This window comes from Podarcis melisellensis (assembly GCF_964234715.1).
Source record: "Podarcis melisellensis genome assembly, chromosome: 3".
Classification (NCBI taxonomy): Eukaryota; Metazoa; Chordata; class Lepidosauria; order Squamata; family Lacertidae; genus Podarcis; species Podarcis melisellensis.
The window spans coordinates 62,656,713-62,677,227 of record NC_138530.1 but is presented as its reverse complement, the minus strand read 5'-3'; the positions used below and the strand labels follow the sequence as shown (position 1 = coordinate 62,677,227).

General features: G+C 42.4%; 1 long non-coding RNA gene across 1 annotated transcript; it reads left to right on the top strand.

The window, feature by feature from the left end:
• Window positions 1-554: 554 nt before the first annotated feature.
• On the top strand, window positions 555-19,883 carry LOC309366675. The gene is made up of 2 exons (XR_014166839.1): window positions 555-635; window positions 19,767-19,883. It is a non-coding gene; the product is annotated as an uncharacterized lncRNA (long non-coding RNA).
• Window positions 19,884-20,515: the final 632 nt, after the last annotated feature.

Genomic DNA, 20,515 nt, shown 5'->3' with positions numbered 1-20,515 from the left:
TAATAATAATAATAATAATAATAATAATAATAATAATAATAATATCTTAAAGGGGAGGGAGGGGTGAGAAAAACCCACCACAGGGAAGGGATTCATCTTCATTCAAGGACCTCAAACTCAAGCTCTTTGCCATGGTTGGATGGTAGTTTCCAGATAATGAGTGAAGTCCACACTCCTGGTTCATGGAAAGGGGAGGTGAGGAAGTGCTTGCTAAAATGTAGCATTGCCACCATTGCAAAATATTTTCCTTCATGTCTGCCTTTTCCTTTTATTCTTTCTCTTCTTTTCGTGCCCACCGGCAGCTATGAATGAAATGTGGCGTGTTAAATGATTGACATCTATTAACGCTCCTTCACAAACCTTGTGCCCTATATCAGAAAAAGCCTACAATTGTATTTAAAAAAAAAAAAATCTTTATTTTTGCAAAGGAAGAAACTAAGGGAAGGAGGGAGGAGGGAGGGAGGGAGAGATTGGAGGATAGTGTGTTCTTTGAATCTGACTCTGCTGAACCACTGCCAAATGCAGACCGTTCCATTCAAAGGGCTGAGTGAATAAATGAGAATAACATCCTTGGGGACCTTCAGGATCAGTTTACTCTGAAAATGCTCAGCCTCACAAAGGGTCAGAGTCACAAGGTAAATGAAAATGGCTGGGAGGGGACTTTGATGGTCGAAACACTGTAACTGTAGAGGACTTGAAAGAAAATTGTATTTTTTAAAAAGGAGAGAGAGAAATACTGAGGGGGGTGGGAGACAGCAGGAAGTGACTTGAAGGGGGGGTGGAAGCAATTGAAAAATGGTAATCTAGAGAAACTTTTCGTGCTATTTTTTTTTTCATATTTATGATTCAAAATTTTGCCACTTAGGACAAAATTGGTCAGTAGTGCCAGTGAGAAAGTGAGAAATGCTTTTCTGCATGACAAGACTTTCTTGGTGTGTGGCTTTTTTTGGTGGGGGGAAAAACGGACACAAAATGCATGATCTATTACTGAAGATTGGCTGGCTGAGGAGCTATAGGATTCAGCCAAAGCCTCACTATGATGGTGGGATGCCAGAGACAACTGCCACAATGGCGCATGATGCTGACAGCATGCCCCAATTCTGCCAGTGGAACATTTCCCCAGCAGAGCCATTCTAAGCTAGTTTGGTAATGTCAGAGGAATAGCTGAAAGAAGCCAGGTGGGGGTACAAGAAAAGAACCACATCTGCTGATGCTGTAGGGGGGGAAGATGCGTATTTGGAAATCCTGGCTGCCCACCTCTGCTGTAAAGCAGTGATAGTAGGGCAGGGCAGTGGGCAGGATGGCCTATTTAACCCCTGCCCACCTGCTGCTTCCTCCCTGCAGGGCAAAACATCTGGGCTAAAAAGAAAAAGTGGTGACTGCATGAAGGATCAAGCACCCCAGCACCTACTCACTAGCCACCCCCTGAAAATTCCTGCCCACGGTTCATACTGGGGAAGACTGCTCAGGCTACCCAGATGTATGCTGGTAGCTTTGGTATGAATCCTGTTTGGCTCTGCTTGTTTGTCTGATGGAAACTGGAAGAAGGCTGACCAATATGTGGGGTGTGTGTGTTTGTGTTTGTGTGTGTCACACATATGGTGCACATATTTCCCCTTGATAGCGGAAGCATCTTAGAAGTGTTTTGGGGGCACAGAAATTCTATACTGGTCTCCTTATCATAGACACACATACACACACAAATCCAGGACTTGCCAGCATGACACATAACTCTTAGTACATATGGTGGCAAGTGTATGGTCAATGGAGCTGCAATATTATTCAGATGCTATGGAAGTAAGAGACACAATGGTTCTATCTTCTAAAAAACCCAACTCTTCTTTATTTTCACCAAAAACACAGCACCCCAGACAGGAAATAATAAGTAAGCAAAAGGGTTTGTTGAGGACATCAATTGGGTGTGGGGAAATAAAACCAGTTTGAAAAGCTTTATCACACCATGCACTGCACAGATCAGCCTTCTTCAACCAGGTATTGTCCGGTAGCTTTGGAGTACAACTCTCATCAGCCCCAACTAGCATGCAGATGGGAGTTGTAGTCCAAAGCCTCTGAAGGGTGCCTGGTTGGGGGAGGGTGGCACAGATGAAACCTTCATATTTCTGAATGAGACCAGATTCACTAAATAATTCTGATGGGGAGTCATAGTGGCATGCCAAATGCTCATTTTCGCCCATGAGATTCATAAATTCAAGACAAAAGAAAGTGGCCAGTTTTGACCTGGTAATTCTATTACTCACAGTTAGCTCCTATGTCCATTGAAGGAAATGTTACTGTTTACTTCAGCTGCTTTGAAGTGTAACATGCCTTTTATCTAGGCAGCAATACGTAGACAGATTTGCTCTCCTTATGAGGAAGGAAGTAAAATATGATACAACAGAATATCAGTGACAATATGGCAACGTTTCCTTCCATCTCATGTTGGTGGTCACATTACTGGGGCCAAAGGATTTCCACTTTTACATGTTGCATCCAGGAGATGATAGTATTAATAATTACAGTAAGTCCAATCCATCAAATCTTGTCAGTACTCACATCCTGTAATATCAGGCAAAAGACTCCTGTGTTTACTGAGCAATCAAATAAGAAGTCACTATGAGATATGAAGAGCTGCTTCAGATGTCACAACCTGAAGATATGAGACTCCCACCATATAGGCACATGTTGCAGCAAGCTGTGTCCGGTCAGAAATTCCCTTCAGTGTGTCCTTGTTTCAATACAGCCAGAGTACTGTGGATACATCAATGGACTAAAGAACCAGCACTGGTTCTTTAGAGGTTTAGGTTTGAATATTGGGCACTATCTCTGTTGACTTTACAGTACCTGGTAAAGACTTTCTTCTTCCAATAAGCAATCTATAAACTATGGAGAAACCAGCAATGTGCACACAGTGTTTTAAAATGATTCCATGGCTAATACAACTTGGTGAAAGAACTGACATTGACTGGTTGATTGACATAGCTTGTTGGTGGTGCCATGGACCATGGAGAACAGCTCCCAGTACTAGTTAAGATGGGTTATCAGGCTACCTCTGCACAACACAGCTTCTTGCATATTTGATCACCACCTAAGAACATTATGATACCTCTGCTGGATCAGGCTAGTGGCCCATGTAGCACAGCATCCTATACCCACAATGGTCAACCAGATGTCCATGAGAAAATTGTAAGGAGGACAGCACTTTCCTTCAGTTTTCAGAACTAATCTTAACAAGCCTGTAGTGTCTACGAATAGTTCAACTGTGGCTTGCTTTGAGCTCGATGTTACATTTTAACTTGAATGAAAATTCCTATGCAGAAATTATTTAACTTAGGGGCATGCATGGTAAAATCCTGCTGGCCATGGATGTCATGGTGCATGCACTTAACAGCTTTTAGGATCAAATGGAAGTCTTGCATAGCTACAAATGTACTTGACTCAGTCTGTGCATAGCTAAAGGGGGTCTGATGTTGGGCTACTGCAGTAGAGGCCCAAATAATAGCAGATACCATTCAGAAATAAGTGCAAAGCCTAGACTATGTTCTTCATTCTGGTTCTTCTGAATTATTTCTGCTATGAACTGGCATTTGTCCATCTAGCATTTGCCAGCACCTCTAACATCACCATCATCACTATGAGTGGGCAGGCAAACCAGCAGTTTGCCCATGAACGAATTAAGCTGGTGGCTCATCAAGACCAGGCTGACTGGGGATCCTCAAACCCTGAAGCCAGATGTGGCTTCACATCTGTCAGTACAGTAGTACCTCGGGTTACAGATGCTTCAGGTTATAGATGCTTCAGGTTACAGAATCTGCTAACCCAGAAATAGTACCTTGGGTTAAGAACTTTGCTTCAGGATGAGAACAGAAATCATGCTCTCCCGGCGCACCCCATTAGCTAAAGTGGTGTTTCAGGTTGAGAACAGTTTCAGGTTAAGAATGGACCTCCAGAACGAATTAAGTTCTTAACTCGAGGTACCACTGTAATAGGAACACACAGAAGTATAATAGTGCTTAGAAGAAAGTGAGGAAAAAGACAGCATCCTTTGGTTCACATCCAATCAGCCGAAGAAAGTGGAAGCTGTAATGTTTTTCTACAATAATTTAATATAGCTGGTTTGTTAGTCATTGTAATATACAGTTAGTTAAATAGATAGATAAATTAAAAGAACTAAAAAAAATGGCATCAATGAGGTATTTACTTCAATTTTGTGGACCCAACACAGTCTCCAGTATTTATTTTTATTAGTAGGCATGAGATGCTAAATGTAATTCATTAATGAGCAAACTCTGGTTTATTAAAAAATAGTAGCTGTGAGTTCAGGTCCTGTGGTAATTAATGCTGGATGCAAGTGGGTTTGTTTCTCCTAGTGATATCGGTAGATAATTTATTGACAAGGCAGGTATCCAAGATTTAAAATATATGGTTAGTTTAGATCTGACAACCCAAGTGGTGTCAATAACAGTAGACAAACTGGCTTCTACAACAATCTTGGTTCTTTGGCTCAGCTGTATACCCAGGGTAGTGGGCTAAAACAGGTTATATTTCTTTTTCCAAGTGGCACCATATGTTTTGAATGCCAAGCAAACTTACACATGGAAGAAATAAGAAAAGCCTAACTTAGCTTATTGCCATAGTCAGCACAAACATATGTTTTAAAGTATTCATTTATAGCCTCACCTCCTATGATGATTTTCATATAGAATACCCTTTTGTGAGGTATCTCTCCCCCCCCCCGCCCCGAATCTTCTAGATTACCTGTCCTGTTCTTCCTGAGCTTTTTGACTGCTTTGCAAACCTTTGCAAATAGAGTTTTAAATTCTGTCCTTTTTGTTTGTTTTGGGACCTCTCGACAAAAATATCTTAAGGAGATCTGGGAGTCTGCTTGAATTTGATTGTTTAGAAGTCAGCAAACTGAGGGAAGTTTTCTTCTTCACAGTGTACACAAGTTCAGCCTTCAGAGGGCAGCCCAAGGCAGTCAGACAATCCTCACATACCTGGGCAGGCCAACATGTGTTTTCGCTGCAATTTGAGTAGCCCCTTGTTCAGAATATGCTGAAGCAAAAGCTGAAGTTTGAAGCACTCCTCATCTGTCATTGAACTGAAGAGAGCTGAGGCAGCCATATTTAATCAACACCGAAACCTCCTTCTGGGCGATGTTTTGTACTCTCCCCTGCAATATTTTATTCTAAGCCATTTCCCAGACGGCATTATTGATTCATGTCGTTGTCTTCCACATGGCACTGAGCACTTATGCAACATGATACCTAGCTGCCCGTTCGCTTTCTGGGCATGACTTCATAACAAAACAACAACAATAAAAAGCGAGATAACTATTGTGTAAGCTTTAACCAGGCTGAAAATCATGTGGAACACAATGCACAAATATGTATGTCTGTAGGCTGTATTCGTTTTCTAGATAAGATTAAAACGGGGCATGTGAGCATTGAATCCTGAACATCTAGAAAATGCCTAGGCAAATGTGGTGGGAGCTGAATGTCTGGGAGAGTGTAGAAGCCAAAATAGCTGTTGCAACTGATTTGAGGATTTGACCACGTTTGTTGAATTGCCCCAGGTGTTATACATTGTGACACAACATAATTTGTGCCAGATCCTTCAGAAATGTGTTTAATAGTTAATAGTTTAATAGTTATTGTCTCAAGAGCTGTCTGAAGTCAAAGTAGAATTTTCCAGATTTTGCTCAGGCATACATAGGTTTGCCCATGTTTTTCAATTTTCTCATAACATATATAAATACTATATAGGAAAGGTGACACCTTTGATTAATGCAAAGATCGTTCAGGACAGACAGCAAAACAGTTGTCCATGTGGGCACTGTGATCATCTGCAAGGGATTCTGATACGGCAGGGGTTATGTCGCCAGCCTTCATGTCATGTTTGCAGACATCTTTGTAGTGCAGAGTTGGTCTGCCAATGGACCTGGTGCCTGAAGCCAGCTCCCCATAGAGCACGTCCTCGGGGATCCTGCCATCTTCCATTCTGTGGACATGACTAAGCCATGCAAACATGGTGGGAATGTGGGTTTGGGAGAGCGCATCTTTGTTTGAGACTCTGTCCTGCCATGTGATGCTCAAAATCTTCCTGATGGAAGGCACTCAGGTGTTACTGAGGCGGGTGTAAGTTGCCCATTACTCACTTCCATGAAGCAGCGTGTTCAACACACAAGCCTGATAGACCTTCCTCTGAGTAATACTCTTTTGGAGAGGCGAGCCATTGCTGTAGATGCCTTGCCAAAATGCTTGTCCAGCTCTGCATCATTGGAGAGGTTGCTGGTTATGGTGGAGCCCAGGGAGACAAAATCATCTGCCACCTCAAGTGTGGGGTCACCAGTGCTGGTGCATGGAGTGTTGGCAATGTCCTGACCCAGGATCATCTCCTTCTTCTTCTTCTTCTTCTTCTTCTTCTTCTTCTTCTTCTTCTTCTTCTTCTTCTTCTTCTTGCTGGTGGTGAGGCGGAACTCCATAAAGGCTGCTCTACAGATTCCTTGGAATGTGCTATCAAGGCTGTGTCATTTGCAAACATCTTCTCTCAGATAGGAACCTGCCACACTTTTGTCTTGGAGTGAAAACCTCCCAGGTTGTACAGACTCCTGTCACTTCTTGAATGGAATTACACATCACTGTTGTACTACAAACAGGACACCCTCCCATAATATCTTGCAAAAATGCGTAGCTGAGATGTTTTTTCCAGTTATTTTTATTTATTTACATTATTTCACAATATGGGGTTCAAAGAAAGCTGAAGCTTTTCTTGCAGCATTTTAAAACGTTAGCCATGCTACAATGTAAAGTTTACAAAAGCCAAACAAGTCCAGCTTTTCATCTCTGGAAGAAAATCATTTTTACATATCTGTTTTCCCTCTGCATTATGAAGGCACTGAAATATTAGCCTGGCAACGAAATGTTTTTATAACTGTGAGAGTTTAATTCATGGAAGACAACCAAGTGTCCTTGAAAACACTTGAGAGGATGTGTGTCACACGCAATTTGCAGTTTTAGTGATTCCAGCAACTGGAAACGGAACAGCATACAGATTTTAAACACACACACACACACACACACACCCCAAGTGAAAAAAGATACCAGCAGAAGTCTTTGCTGTTATAGCAAAGGAAAATGTATCTTTACTGTGCAGTAGAGAAAGATAAGTACTATAATCAAAATAAAATGCAGCAAATAAAATCCAAAAACAGGTGTCTATGAAGAAATCATACAAAGCAGCATCAATCAATAATTAGCCAGCTAACCAGTTAAACTTCATGGTTAATTACTAGCCCTGAGCACTCTCAAGGAGAGAGAAAAAACCCCATCAGGTTCCAGAAAACATTTTATTTTGAATAAATGTTCTATCCCAGTTTTTGGCAAGATATTTTAGGCTACCAGCCCCATCAGCCCCAGCCAGGAGCTTTTGCTGGCTGGGCTAATAGGAGTTGTGGTTCAAAACATCTGGAAGGCATCAGGCTGGCATAGGCTGTTGTGTCCCAAGAATCTTGGGGTTTTCTCCCTTCTGCAGAACTGCTATCATGTGATTCCTTGTGTCCCTTTATCCTGGAATGTGAAGAAGTTAAGAGGTGTCTATATTTTAAAATTACCAGCATGTGTGAAGGCCATGGCTGGTGCTACCAGGAGGCTTTCTGAAGCAGTTTCCTCAAGTGGCAGTCTGGGAGGGGTGGCAGATTTGAATCTGGGTGCTGTGCTTGCCTTCTTGCCTCCTGCAGGCTTGCTTGTGGTGGCCATGCCTTTTCCTCTTTTGGACAGTTCCTTCATGCTTGTAGATTCCCTTCTGTCCTTCATTCAGGATAGCACTCCTCTCACCCTTGCTTCTTCACCCCCCACTCCCTCAAAAAATGCCTCCTCTTTCCATTCTGCCAACTGACACCTCTCTCACTTTTGCACCGAATTCCCCCAGAAGAACCATCAACTTTGTTGAGTGTTTTGGATGCTATTCTCTGTTGCACAAAAAAGAGCTATTTAGATGTCCAAAAATTTTAATAGGTTAATTTTTGATAATTTTGGAAAAACGTATGTAAGGATTTAAAAAAGTGAAAGGAAAACACTTTGTCTCTTTCTGGTATATAGCACTAATTGAACCACAGTATCCAAAATGTCTTACCGTTTTCAAACTTTACCTTTATTGGCATAAGGTCCCACTCATTCAGGAAACCCAAATGGGGGCATGACAAAAAGAAAGAATGAAAAACAGGTGTGGAAAAGTGGGCAGAGGTGAGGTTAAAAAACCACTCTACATATTTGACTTTGGTCCATGTTAGCCTAACATGGTTTAGGAACAGGGCTGTAGCTAGGGGGTGGCAAGGTGGACCCCTGCCAGGGGCGCAGGTGAGGGGTGTGTGCAAAATCAGCTTAAAATATGTCCATAAATATGTCTATAAATAAAAATGTCAATTATTGCCTCATAAGAAAAGGTTTTGAATAGAGGGTGAATTGAGTTGGGGGGGTTGGAGGAGCGGCAGAAAGAAGAGCTAATTTGTCCATGGCTAGGGGGTGCAATCTGGACAGTTCTGCCAGGGGCACAAGATCACCTAGCTACTGCTCTGTTTAGGAAGCAGTGGTTCATCTGCCACAGACTCTTCTTCCACCCTTCATAGAATGGCTCTGATTGTCTCTTCTATTCTCAATACAAATTTATGGGAAATTACAGGACACATTGGCTTATACCAAGATCCTGAACACAAACAAAATATTGTGGCATGAGTTATCTTGGGAACAGCAAAAGGCATGCTGCATGAAACTATTTGGAGAGGTTATAATTTTTTAAGAAAAGAGGATTGCCTCATGTTCATGTTATTTTCCCTTGATGAGATTGCATCGAATAAATCCAGCAAATTTCAGCAGAAATGCCGGATCAGAGAGTGAGTGAGAGAGAAAGATGCCAAAAGGGGAAAAAGAGCCAGATGAAAAATGCACAAATTGGAAGAAAATAAAATAATTCATAGGTTGCCACTTATGTTATTATGCAGACTACACTTGTTCCTCTTCTGAGTTAGGAGTTCTCCATGCATGGCTCCACAGTTTGCCACAGGCAGCTGAGAGCTATTAATGGACCACAACATCTGTTTCAGCAACAGTGGTTCCTTGGTTAATGAAACTAATTAAAAAGAAATCCAGAATAAAATCTCACGACCTATCCTGCATATCTCTGTATAAATATGGCAACAGATGAGATAATGATAAAATTCATATGGCTGAAATTATGAACACACTATCATGGGGGATATTAAAACCTACTTTGGACTATTCTTTAGCACTCTGATAAAATGCTGAAATGAGTTAATTCTTAAGAACTTCCCCTCTCCTCCCTCCATATGTACCCTGCACCCTTCCCAAATCTGCTCTGGAGGGTTGGGGGGGTGGAAAACTGGAAGAGATGGGGGGCAGAAGGAGGAGATGAGGGTAAGTTCTGTTGCATAAATAGAAATGTGTGTGCCATTGGGAGAGTTAGTTAGATAGCACCCCATATCTTACACAACTTAAACATGCACACATAAGACAGACTCATCCGTTAGCTAAAGAAAAACCCAAGGTTTTCAGAAGTATGAAAAACATTAGGGAGGAAAACCTGAAGGAGGACCACCACCACCCAATAAGCCCAAGGAGGACTGAATGTGCTCAGTAGGCAAGGCATACTGACTCATTATTGGGGGTGGGGAGAGACAAAACCCAGGTAGAAGCAGAACTGGAATGGATTTTCCTGAAAGAAGGCACAGCTGCTTGGCTAGAAGATCGAGCAGCAGCATCCCAAACTGCAATGTTTGTTGCCAGGCCCCATTGGTTCCCTCTATTTCTGATGTTCATTCGGTGAGGGCCATTGCTTGTGGAGTCAACATGGCACTGTCCATGCGCAAAAGAGAGATTTCCGCAGGCTCAAAGTTTTCAGAAGTACATGCTCTTTGGGAGAATCACCTGCCACCACCCCTAAAATCAAATGTGGAATGGGCGTGCTTGGTAGCTAGAGATTGTTGACTTGACTGTTGGAGGGGGGAAGCAGAAAACCAGGTGGGATGGAAGGGCTGGAATCCAAAGCAATAAGTACTTCATACTGCAACATTTTGGACATTCACTTCAATAGAGGATATAGTCATGCATGCAGTCTCTTTCATACTCCTTCATTATGTTGATTGCAGAGCCCGTATGTCAGGCATAGGCAACCTCAGCCCTCCAGATGTTTTGGGACTACAATTCCCATCATCCCTGACCACTGGTCCTGTTAGCTAGGGATCATGGGAGTTGTAGTCCCAAAACATCTGGAGGGCTGAGGTTGCCTATGCCTGCCATATGTGCAGGAATACATATACAAATCACTTGTGTGCCTTTGTCCCATTTACAAAAAATAATAATATAGAGACTTATGGCATGTTTAACACCAGAACATTTATCATGACAAGGTTTCTTGGCCTATTCGACAGATTTAATATGGCACCGATTTTTCTGGACCAGAGGCCACTCATCAGATGCATGATCAAGCAGGCTTTGACCTCCAAAAGCTGAATCCATAATAAAAATGTTAGGCTTTAAAGTGCTATGAGTTTCTTCATTGTTTTTGTTGCTGCAGATTAACCTGGCTGCCCCTCTGGAAGTGGCTTTGCTTTGGTGGCTCTGTATTCAGAGCACATGTCTGGTACTAAGGGATAAGGCAACATAGGTTGCACCTAGCATGATAACAAATTATCCAAAGAACCTGCCCGGGCACAGCATGCTTTTCCTTGCATGATGTTTTCTATTCCCCTGGACTCCCTGCTCAGTGCTGGAGATGGGCTGGGCCTGAATTCTATGCCACAGCATTCCAAAGACAAACAAGGAAACGGGTAACTGTACCCTTGGCTGGAAAATGTGGAGGCTGGGTGTGTGGTGCCCAAATGAATTACTCAAAAATGATTGCCTGGGACTGGGCCAAGTATTATCTCACCAGGCTTTAGCACTCACTGCAGTGGCATGACAGGGACAAACTACAGTAACCTGAGAAAGAGATAAGAGTCTGAGAGTAGTGAGAATGCTTTTAAGCTGTGCAGTAGGTGTTGGGTCTCTGCTTTGTTCTTGCTTCCCAAACCAGAAGAAGAAAATCAACCTGCTTGTGCAGTCTTGTGGTAAATTAGATCAGCGTTCAGGCAATTTCTTCACCGGCAATGCTTTTGAAAACGAGGCTGTGATTCATGCAATGAGATTTTTAAGCCTGCCCAGTGGCAAAGGTTCTGAGCAGGGAAGATATGGAAGCAACATGGCAGGTCTTGCTGAGACCCAGTCATTCTATCTACCCATTTCACCCTTTCCATGTAGCAGCAGAGAAAATGGAGTGTGACTCCTGCTTGGATTACTTTGGCTTGGCAAGCACTACCAGGAAGGCCAAAAGGAATCTGAGAGATTCGCATGCCACTCCCTCTACTCCATTTGTGTGTCCCACCATTTGGGAAAGTTCCCAGTGGCCTCTGTATTGTCATAGGGCCCCTGGGGCGATCTCCTTTTCACTGACGGGTGGATAGCACCTTGTGGCTAAGTGAGAGGCAATACTACTTTGCAAGCTTCTTCTTTACCTGCTAGCTTTGCTCCGCTGGGTTTACAAAATGATGCAGGACCATTGATGCATCATTCCCAATGAGAGGGGCACCCAATGGCAACTTACAGATCAAGCGTTGACATTCTTGTGCTCTCTTTGGGCATCAAAAACACTAGATTCTTCTGCCTGTTGATGCCAGCATGCCCAAGCTGTTGGAATATCATTGCCAAAATGCCGGCACTGAAGCACTAAAGTATACCCAACCATTAATAAAACAGGTAAAATATGACTAATATGAGCCCATTCAACACACACACACCCTTACCATATCTCAAGAAGAAGAAAACCTAACAAGTTCAGACTGTAGGGGAATGGAAGTATTTAACTTTAGAGGCAGTCATCAAGAACATCTCTGGATGTGCTATTCATGTCCTGGTTTGGTTCACAGTCTGAACAAAAAAAATTCCTTCCAGTAGCACCTTAAAGACCAACTAAGTTAGTTCTTGGTATGAGCTTTCGTGTGCATGCACACTTCTTCAGATACACTGAAACAGAAGTCACCAGACCCTTCTATCTATTTCTATTCATTTTATTTTGTTTGTTTGTTTGTTTTGACTATGGCAGACCAACACGGCTACCTATCTGTAAGTATTCAGTCTGAGAAACTGCAGTGCAATTGTTATGCATACCAAGCTCAAGAATTGTAAATACATATTCTGATGTTGTTTACACACTAAAATAATCTAGCTTAGTCTAATGAAGGTACAAATGGAAAATAAATATACAGACTTGCTAGATACAGAGGCTTCAAAATACGTTCTTTGCCAAGGTATGTAACTAAAGATTAATCAGACAGATTAGGGGAAATTGGACCTTCCTAAATGGGCCAGGCCTTGATACCCACGCCCAGGGTGGAATTTGGTCTTTCAAATTTCAGTGGCACCCTGTGCAAGGCCAAAATTCACCTCTCACTTTCTGTTCTGCTCAACTCACTACGTCCTAGTTGTGACGCCCTGCAGAGCTCCCTAGGCTCAGCACCCAGGACAACGGAACTGGTCGTACTGCCCTAAATCTTCCTCTGCCCACGCTTGCCCATTGATTGAAATAATAATGACATTATTGCCACCCATTCTAAAGTTTGGACCTATGAGAGCTCAGCAAGCTTACTGGACCATGAGGAATAAGCTTCCTTGGACATAGTTTGAACCAGTGCTTATGAAAGTCCCAGAAAAAAAAATGTGTTCTTAATAGTAAAGACTGTGTTTTCATATGAGAGCTCATTCCTGGATTGAGTGTGGTAAGAGCAGAAGGGAGAGTGTGCAGAGAACTTTCTATAGACTGCTGAGCGTCTGAAATCAGTCTCTTATGTGCATAACTATCTCAGTCAACTCTTCTTGATGTAACATAGCAACTGGACCCCACTCAACTTTGCTGCCCCTCTCAGTACCACTGGTGCTTCTATTTTATGTAAGAGAATCTCTGCAGGCAGGAGCTTTTGCTTAAAGTGTTAATCTTCTGTCAATCCCTCGCTTGGGCCAGAATATTATTCAGGCAGCATTGAAGCTCCCCTACTGTCCTGTCTGGAATGTTCACATTTGAAGTGTAATATTACCTATGCAAGGCAGCCTACCAAAAGTCATTATTAACTTATCTAATTATGAAAATGGTATCTTCCATTCCAAGCCCTGGCTTTAAATTCTTCTTAAAAATAATAATAGAGTATTCTGTTGATTTCACCAGCCCCTTATAAACTGCAGTTGCTGGGGAACAGAAGTGGGGATAGTTCTGTTGCCCTCATATGCTGCTTGTGGGCTTCTCATAGGCATGAGAAGATTAGTCTTTGGTCCGATCCAGCAGAGCTCTTCTTACATTCCTATGCATTGAGAAATACAGTAGAGATTATGCCACACCTCTCTTTCCCCCCTGCTTTCTCTGTGATGCTGATGACAGAGTGATACTACCATTGTGTGGGAAGAATCTGTAGCTGAAATGAATCTCTCTGCTGCTGAAAATTCTTCTCAGAATTTTCCTTTGCCAAATCTTACTGTTGAATATTCTCTAGGTTGATACACCATCACCCACTGAGAATGTGCTGTAGAACATTCCCAGCATTCAGCTGAAGCTGTGCATTGCAGAAGAGAAGCAGTTGTGGAGAGGATTTGGGAAGGTTTCTTCACAATAGGCTCTTCCAGATGACCTGCTTATTGAACGTTCATGATCATTTGCTTGTACAAAGCTTACCTGGCGGCTTGATTATTTATTTATTTATTTATTCATTTATTTCACATAAATTACATACCACTTAATTATTAAAGAAACCCACCTCAAAGTGGTTTATATCCCATCTTTACTGAGCATTCACTATGGTTTATTTGCAGGGCATTTATTAGATTGTGAACATTCACCCTGATTTGCTTGGAGGGTGTTTACACATCTTCCTGTTAGTGATTTTCTCATTGCGCACTTCTCAAAGGCTTTTCCCATCACTTTCCAAACTGCAATAAGTCCATTTCTTTTTCAGTGTGGATTTACTGAACTAAGTTGACAGAGCCCTTTAAGCCACTTTAATTGCACAAACCTAAAGCTCTGGTATGCGCTCGAACCTTTCTCACAAAATAGTGACAGTTACTGGTTTTCCATTTGGGAGCCTCTGATCAGTTTCCAAATACCAAGGGCTGCTCAGAATATGGCTTATGAACCACTGGTATATTATATCTAATAGCATTTTATACTTGATAGCATTAAATACATAATGTGCAGTTGTATATAGCACTGAACAGCATTTTGTATACAATGGGAAGCCATGGATATTTGACAGTACGTGACAGTTGACTGCTTATGAGATTTGACATTTGAAGCCCACAAAAATGACAGCTGTCTAGAGATGCCCAACTTATTGTCAGGTAAAAATAGTTGCATTCAAGATGCAAGTTAAATTAGTGAGAGATACGCAACACACACAAAATACACAATCACAATTTCATTTGGCCATAAATATTTTCCAGAATGAAAATCAAATAGACACCTAAAAGCACAACCCTAAGCATGCCTACCAAGATGTCAGCTTACCTTCAATGGTCAGGTGGCATTGCCACCTGGCCACAGGCCCTGGCAGCCAGCTGGCAGCCAGCTGGGGAGGATGGCAGGCCTGTCTGTCTGCAGATTAGCTAATGGCAGGCAGATCTGGGTCTGGAGATTCCCCAGGGGGTGAGCCCAACCAGCCAATGGGCATAGTAAATTACACTAAGTTCAATGGGACTTACTATAAGATTGCAACACACTTACCTGGGAGTAAGTCCCTTTTAACTCAATAGGATTGCAGTTAAAGTAAAAGAAAGAATAATGGTATGATTTGCAAGTATTCTTTCCAGAACCAGCCACAGCAATTATGCTTTGCTTCAGCGGACTGTTTCATTAAGTTACTTATGTTAGTTTCATACATATTTAGAGCATTTCAATATATATGGGTGGGTGTCAGTGGGTACAAATTTATTAAAGAAAAAAACATTGAGAAAATGAGAAAAACAACTGGCCCCCCCCAAACATATACTTAAATATAAATAAAGGAATCACAACTTTATTTCCCTTTGGGAATATAATGGCAAATCTACCCTTTCTGTCTGGTAATGTAGATTATAGTAGTGAAGAATGTATCCCTGCAGGAATGCTAGCACTGTATCACACAATACACATGGATACCAGAGCCATTTCAATCCACGGGGGTCACATCTGGCTCTACATTTTTTGTTCTTTCCCCCATTTTTCTGGAAACCAGAGTTCCAAAACAAGAACTTATTTCACCCATAACCCAGGGACTTTGGGCAAACTGTGAGTCCCAAAACACAGTATGCCCGAAGTCTGTGTGTTATGGGTGTAATAAGTTCTGAATTTCCAATTGGAAGTGGACTTTCATTCCCTTGCCTTACACTCCAAGTCTCATAAGGACATGCCTTCCCTAACTTTAATGGGACTTATGCAGGCAGATTTCCCTCCAGATTTTCCCTAATGTGGTTACTCAGAAATTTTCAGGATTTTTCTTTCTTTCTAGAGCTTTCATTTCATTTATAAAAAAAAATGTTTTAATTCACTATTGTTAAAAAGAAGAGGGGAATGAGCCCCTTTAGCTTAAGGCTATTTAATGCTGTTCCTTAATTTTTTAAAAAATAAAATGGGTGATTATCTTTAAGGGGGGGGACCTTTGCTTCACTGCTGCCCATTTATGTCCTTCCTTCATCCTTGGTGGCCCTCTGGTTTCTTAGACAAAGGGCCTCAATGTGCTATATATGCCTCCTCCTCTTAATGCGAACCAGCAGCCCAAATTACCTGTGTGACCTTTCCCATGAGCGTGAGGAGAAATCTCTCCTGGAGTGAGATAAAGAAATTAGGTCTTCATTCTTCCATGGTTTACTCCTAGGAATGCTTCTTGGCTGGACGCTAAGAATAAGCCAGTTATTGAAAAGGGGCGCTGGGAAGCTGACAAGCATGGCTAAGCCGAGTAGGGAAATTTGATGAGGAAATAAGATGCTTTGTAGATCAGTGTGTAGTGATTAGTCTTTTGAATGCTAGGATTATTATATAAGCAAAAAGAGAGGGGGTGCTTATTGTAACTGACAGCTTCCACTTATACAGGTATTCTTCCAACTAATGAGAAGCATAATGGACTATTTGTTTATAAATCTTAGCCCATAACCTCCCCCTACCTTTTCCTCAGGCCAATTAAGTGGGCTGGAAAGCTTGAGACAATGATATTTCAAAGAAGAACCCACCCTCTGGCTGCCTTTCCCCAAATGCTGGAATCGCAGTAGTAGGACTAACAACAACTGCAGACAAATTAAAAACTCATTTCTTATTACTTGCATTCTTCTGTGATCACAGAATATAAAGAAGACACGTGGCATTTATAGTTCAAAAGAAAAGGCCTGAAGCCTGAGGGTAGATTTGCTTGTACCTTTAGCATAAATAACTTTTCTTCTTTCTTTCCTTTCTTTTGTGTGTATAAGCACCCCAAAGAAAATCCTTCGCTGTAAACATCCATCAATTTAGGTCTATAACTAAGGGATGATCAACTAGAGAGCTGGAAACCGGCTTTGTACCCCAACTTGGTATGGAAGAATCTGTCAATTTTCAGTTCTCTCGGTTTCTAATTTTTCCAGTCAAAAACACAGTTCTCCACACTTCTGCAGCAATTTGTATTAAAAAAAATCTTCATGAAAATTCTTCAGCACTTTAGTAAGAAGGTCTCTCTTAATTAACACATTTTTATACACGGTTTTTGACGAATGTAATATTTTTCCAAGCAATTTTGCTAATATATTGTGTTTTGTATGCTATTTTAACAAATATATTCATTTCTATACAAATTTCACCTAAGACATGCATTATTTGTGAACACTGGTTGATTGGTGAACAGCATCACAAAATTCAGATAAGTGTGAACTTCGAAGGAGGGTTGCGTTTCAGATCTCCTATTGTTTCGGAAAATGTGAATTTGACATGAATGAAAATGGTATCAAATTTCGCTCCATCCGTAACCCCAACGCACTTTATTTAGCCCCAATGGCCATACTAAATTTTAACTTAGGGATATTAATTTTTTTACTCAGACTCATTCATTTGTAACAAGTACACCATACACATGTCCCTGTGCTGCCGTCTTCTGCTGATTTGCCTCTTAAGGAGAAGATCTTTCAGGAAGCACATTCATTTCCAATAGAGCTGTGCTAAATATTATCTAGTGTTGATTTTTGGCTATAATACTAGCGGGTAGGTCATTTAAGGGTGTGTTAATTTAGCATACATTTAAAGACAAATCTTATTACACTGGCACTTTCTGAAACAATATGTGAACCAAAACACACCCATTCTTTGCAAACCATACTTCTTTAAATTTTGCAATGACCGCTCCCCGCTTAAAATGGGGGGCGCCCTTTGCGTGGACGTGCGCAGCCCTAGATCTGGAGCGGCCACCATCAGCATAGGCTTGGCTTCGCCTTCCCTCAGGTGGGATACCTGGAGGTCTCCGCTTACCACAGTCAGTTATCCAATCCCACCTGGGGAAAGCGTTGCCAAGAAGACCAGGCCAGGTAGGGGAGGGATTACCTGCCCACACAATAGAGGGAGGATCTTACCTGGGAATCCTCACTTGGCTCCAGAGCTTCTCCCACCCTACCCACCCTCAGTTAATGTCTTCTTTTGCAGGTTAACTTTTCTTCATAGGTTTTGCAGGTTAACTTTTCTTCACAGGTATGCGGACGCTGCTACGTTAAGGTTGCTGTTAAAGGGCCACATTGACAGGTTTCGCCTTTCCTGTAGCAAAACGTCACAACTTTGGTGGTATCAGGCCTTGGGCGGAATCCTTTAGTCCATCTTCCTCTTTGCAGCGGCGATACCAGGGTTCCCCGTTAAAGGGGTTTCTGAAGGGAGGCTTTGACCGTACGCAGAAAGGTCGCCATTGCTCTCCCCTGCGGCGGTGTAACGGGGGCGGCTATCTCTGCTGGAACATATGTTCTCCAGAGCCGGCCCATCCCCCCCCACTGGATAACCCTGAAGCTCCCTAGGTCCCCAGCTGGGGACTGGGGAGGGAGAACACCCAATGCCTGAGCCAAGGTCTATGCACATTTGAAATTTAATAAAGTTGTGGCCAATTTAATCCCATAGCACGTTGTCTTGAGTCGTTATTCCACATGACGGGGGGGACCGCTCAGGATCTGGGGACTCCGCCTGTCCACGCAATGCAGTTCTCCAGCCAACTAATGTGTACAAAAATGCACATACCAGGGGATATGCGCACATGGTGAAATATGACAGGAGCGAGCCAACAGCAAATCACACCAAGACAACTGGAGCTAACTCTTTATTAGCAAATACAGTCATACCTTGGGCTAAATATGCTTCGGGATGAATATTTTCGGGTTGCGCTCCACGGTGACCCGGAAGTAACAGAGCACGTTACTTCCAGGTTTCGCTGCTCGCGCATGCGCAGACGCTCAAAATGACATCACGCGCATGTGCGGAAGCAGTGAATCACGATCCACGCATGCGCAGATGCGTGGACGTGGGTTGCATTCGCTTCAGGATGCGAACGGGGCTCTGGAACGGATCCCGTTCGCATCCAGAGGTACCGCTGTAGGATCTGCACAAGAATGCCAGACCTAATGAGCGCAGCAACTCAGGTCTTGCCCCCATGGATCAGTTGCTGAGACTAAAGGATCCCCACATCCCCATAGCCTTCTTTGTCTGCTCCTCTCCAGGCTTTTCTCCAAGCAATCAGACTTTGTCTGCATGCCTGTCTTTTTTTGCTCCTGCTTCATGTGTCTCCTGGTTCTGGGAAAGGAGCTTGTCACAGCAGCAGGAGAAGGAGACACCTGTGCAAGTGTCTAACCCATCTCTGCCTCTCAGCTTCCCTCCCCTCCTGCTTCTGTTTCTGCCTCTGATTCTGGACTTTTCTCTGCCAGACTCTCCCCACTCACTAAGCCCTGTTACCCCTTTAGCTTCCAACACCTCCTCTTCCCAGTCTTCTCCCTCTGACCCTCAACGTTGTCCCTAGGTTCTGAGCCTTCCTCCCTTGGGGGTTCCCCAGCTGGTGTCTCCCACAATTCCTTCCTATGCAACTGCTCCATGATGTACTCTTATTTTTAGAAACACTCACCATGAATGCCTCCCATGTTCTCTTATAACGGCGTTTCAGCCCACTTGAGAGGTGCCAGAACTGAGTTCTGGTGAGTTCTAGCTGGAAAAAAAGCCCTGATGGCATTATTAGTGCAAAATGCATTATATCAGGGGAAACTGCTTTGGAACACTGTGATAGGAATTTGCACTAAAATGTGGAGATTTGAACATTTTGTACTATGTCTTAAAGAAATTCACAAGGATCAAATTTCAGAACTTTTGATGTAGAATGAAGATTCGAAAAGACCTAAGGCCTAAACGAAGCATCTGCTAAGGAAGACTGTTGCTTTGGTGCTGCTTGCCAAGTCAACCAGGAGTGTTTTTGTTAACTTTGGAGTTTAACTAGCAGAAACTACTATTACAGACAGCTTGTATGTCCTAAAGTTACATTTCTTTTTTCTATTAAAGTGCAGTCAAATATGTGTTCAATACTGCATTCATCTGGCTTCTGTAACTCTCGTGTGCTTTCAGCATTCTTATATTATCTCCAAAGATTGAAGCTTTATTTTGGCCCTAAGAGATGTTGTGTTGTTCATAGGATTCCTAATTCTGTGTTGTTGTTTTTATTTCAGCACATGATGCCAAAGAACTGAATACAAGCCCACAGGCTGTTTGGTTTTCACACATGGACTCAAATCTGTTTGTGCTTAGACCAATCTACGATGAGAAATAAAATCTGTGTTGCTTGACATATGCATCACATTCATCTTTTGTATTTAAGCCACGAGAATACATTTCCACAAGTGACAGAGATAGTGCAAGAAGAGGGGATTGTTTTGTATCACACGTGAAAATGATCACTGGTTTCTTCAGACACGCTGCTTCGTAGGACAGCAGCCTGCAGCCCCACACAAAGGAAATTCAATCCGCTCAACAGCTAATTAAAAAAGCATTACCTTTCCCCAGTGCTGACCTCCAGCAGTGAAAAGGATAAAGATGGGTATCTGTCAATCATGTTTACCTAACAAACTCTGGCACAATATTGTGATGAACAGACAGATCTAAAAAAGGATGGATGATATCGCTCAGAACTCCAAGGTACTCTTAATACCACGTTTAAAGAAGACCTCATCAGTAATTTGAAACCTTCAGCTTGCATGCCAGGGATACACCAGAGCTAAATTTTGCTCAGTCCTGCAGAGAGTAAATATACAGAGTGAGACAGGAACACTTTGGACGTTTGAGGAAAGCAACAGATCCCTTGCACGTGGCACTCATTTGCAGTTCTATTTCCCTTTCTCGAGACACATCCATATGGGATATTATTCCAACTAGTCTTGAAGCTTTATTTATTCCACTGCTATGTAGAATTTAACGCTAA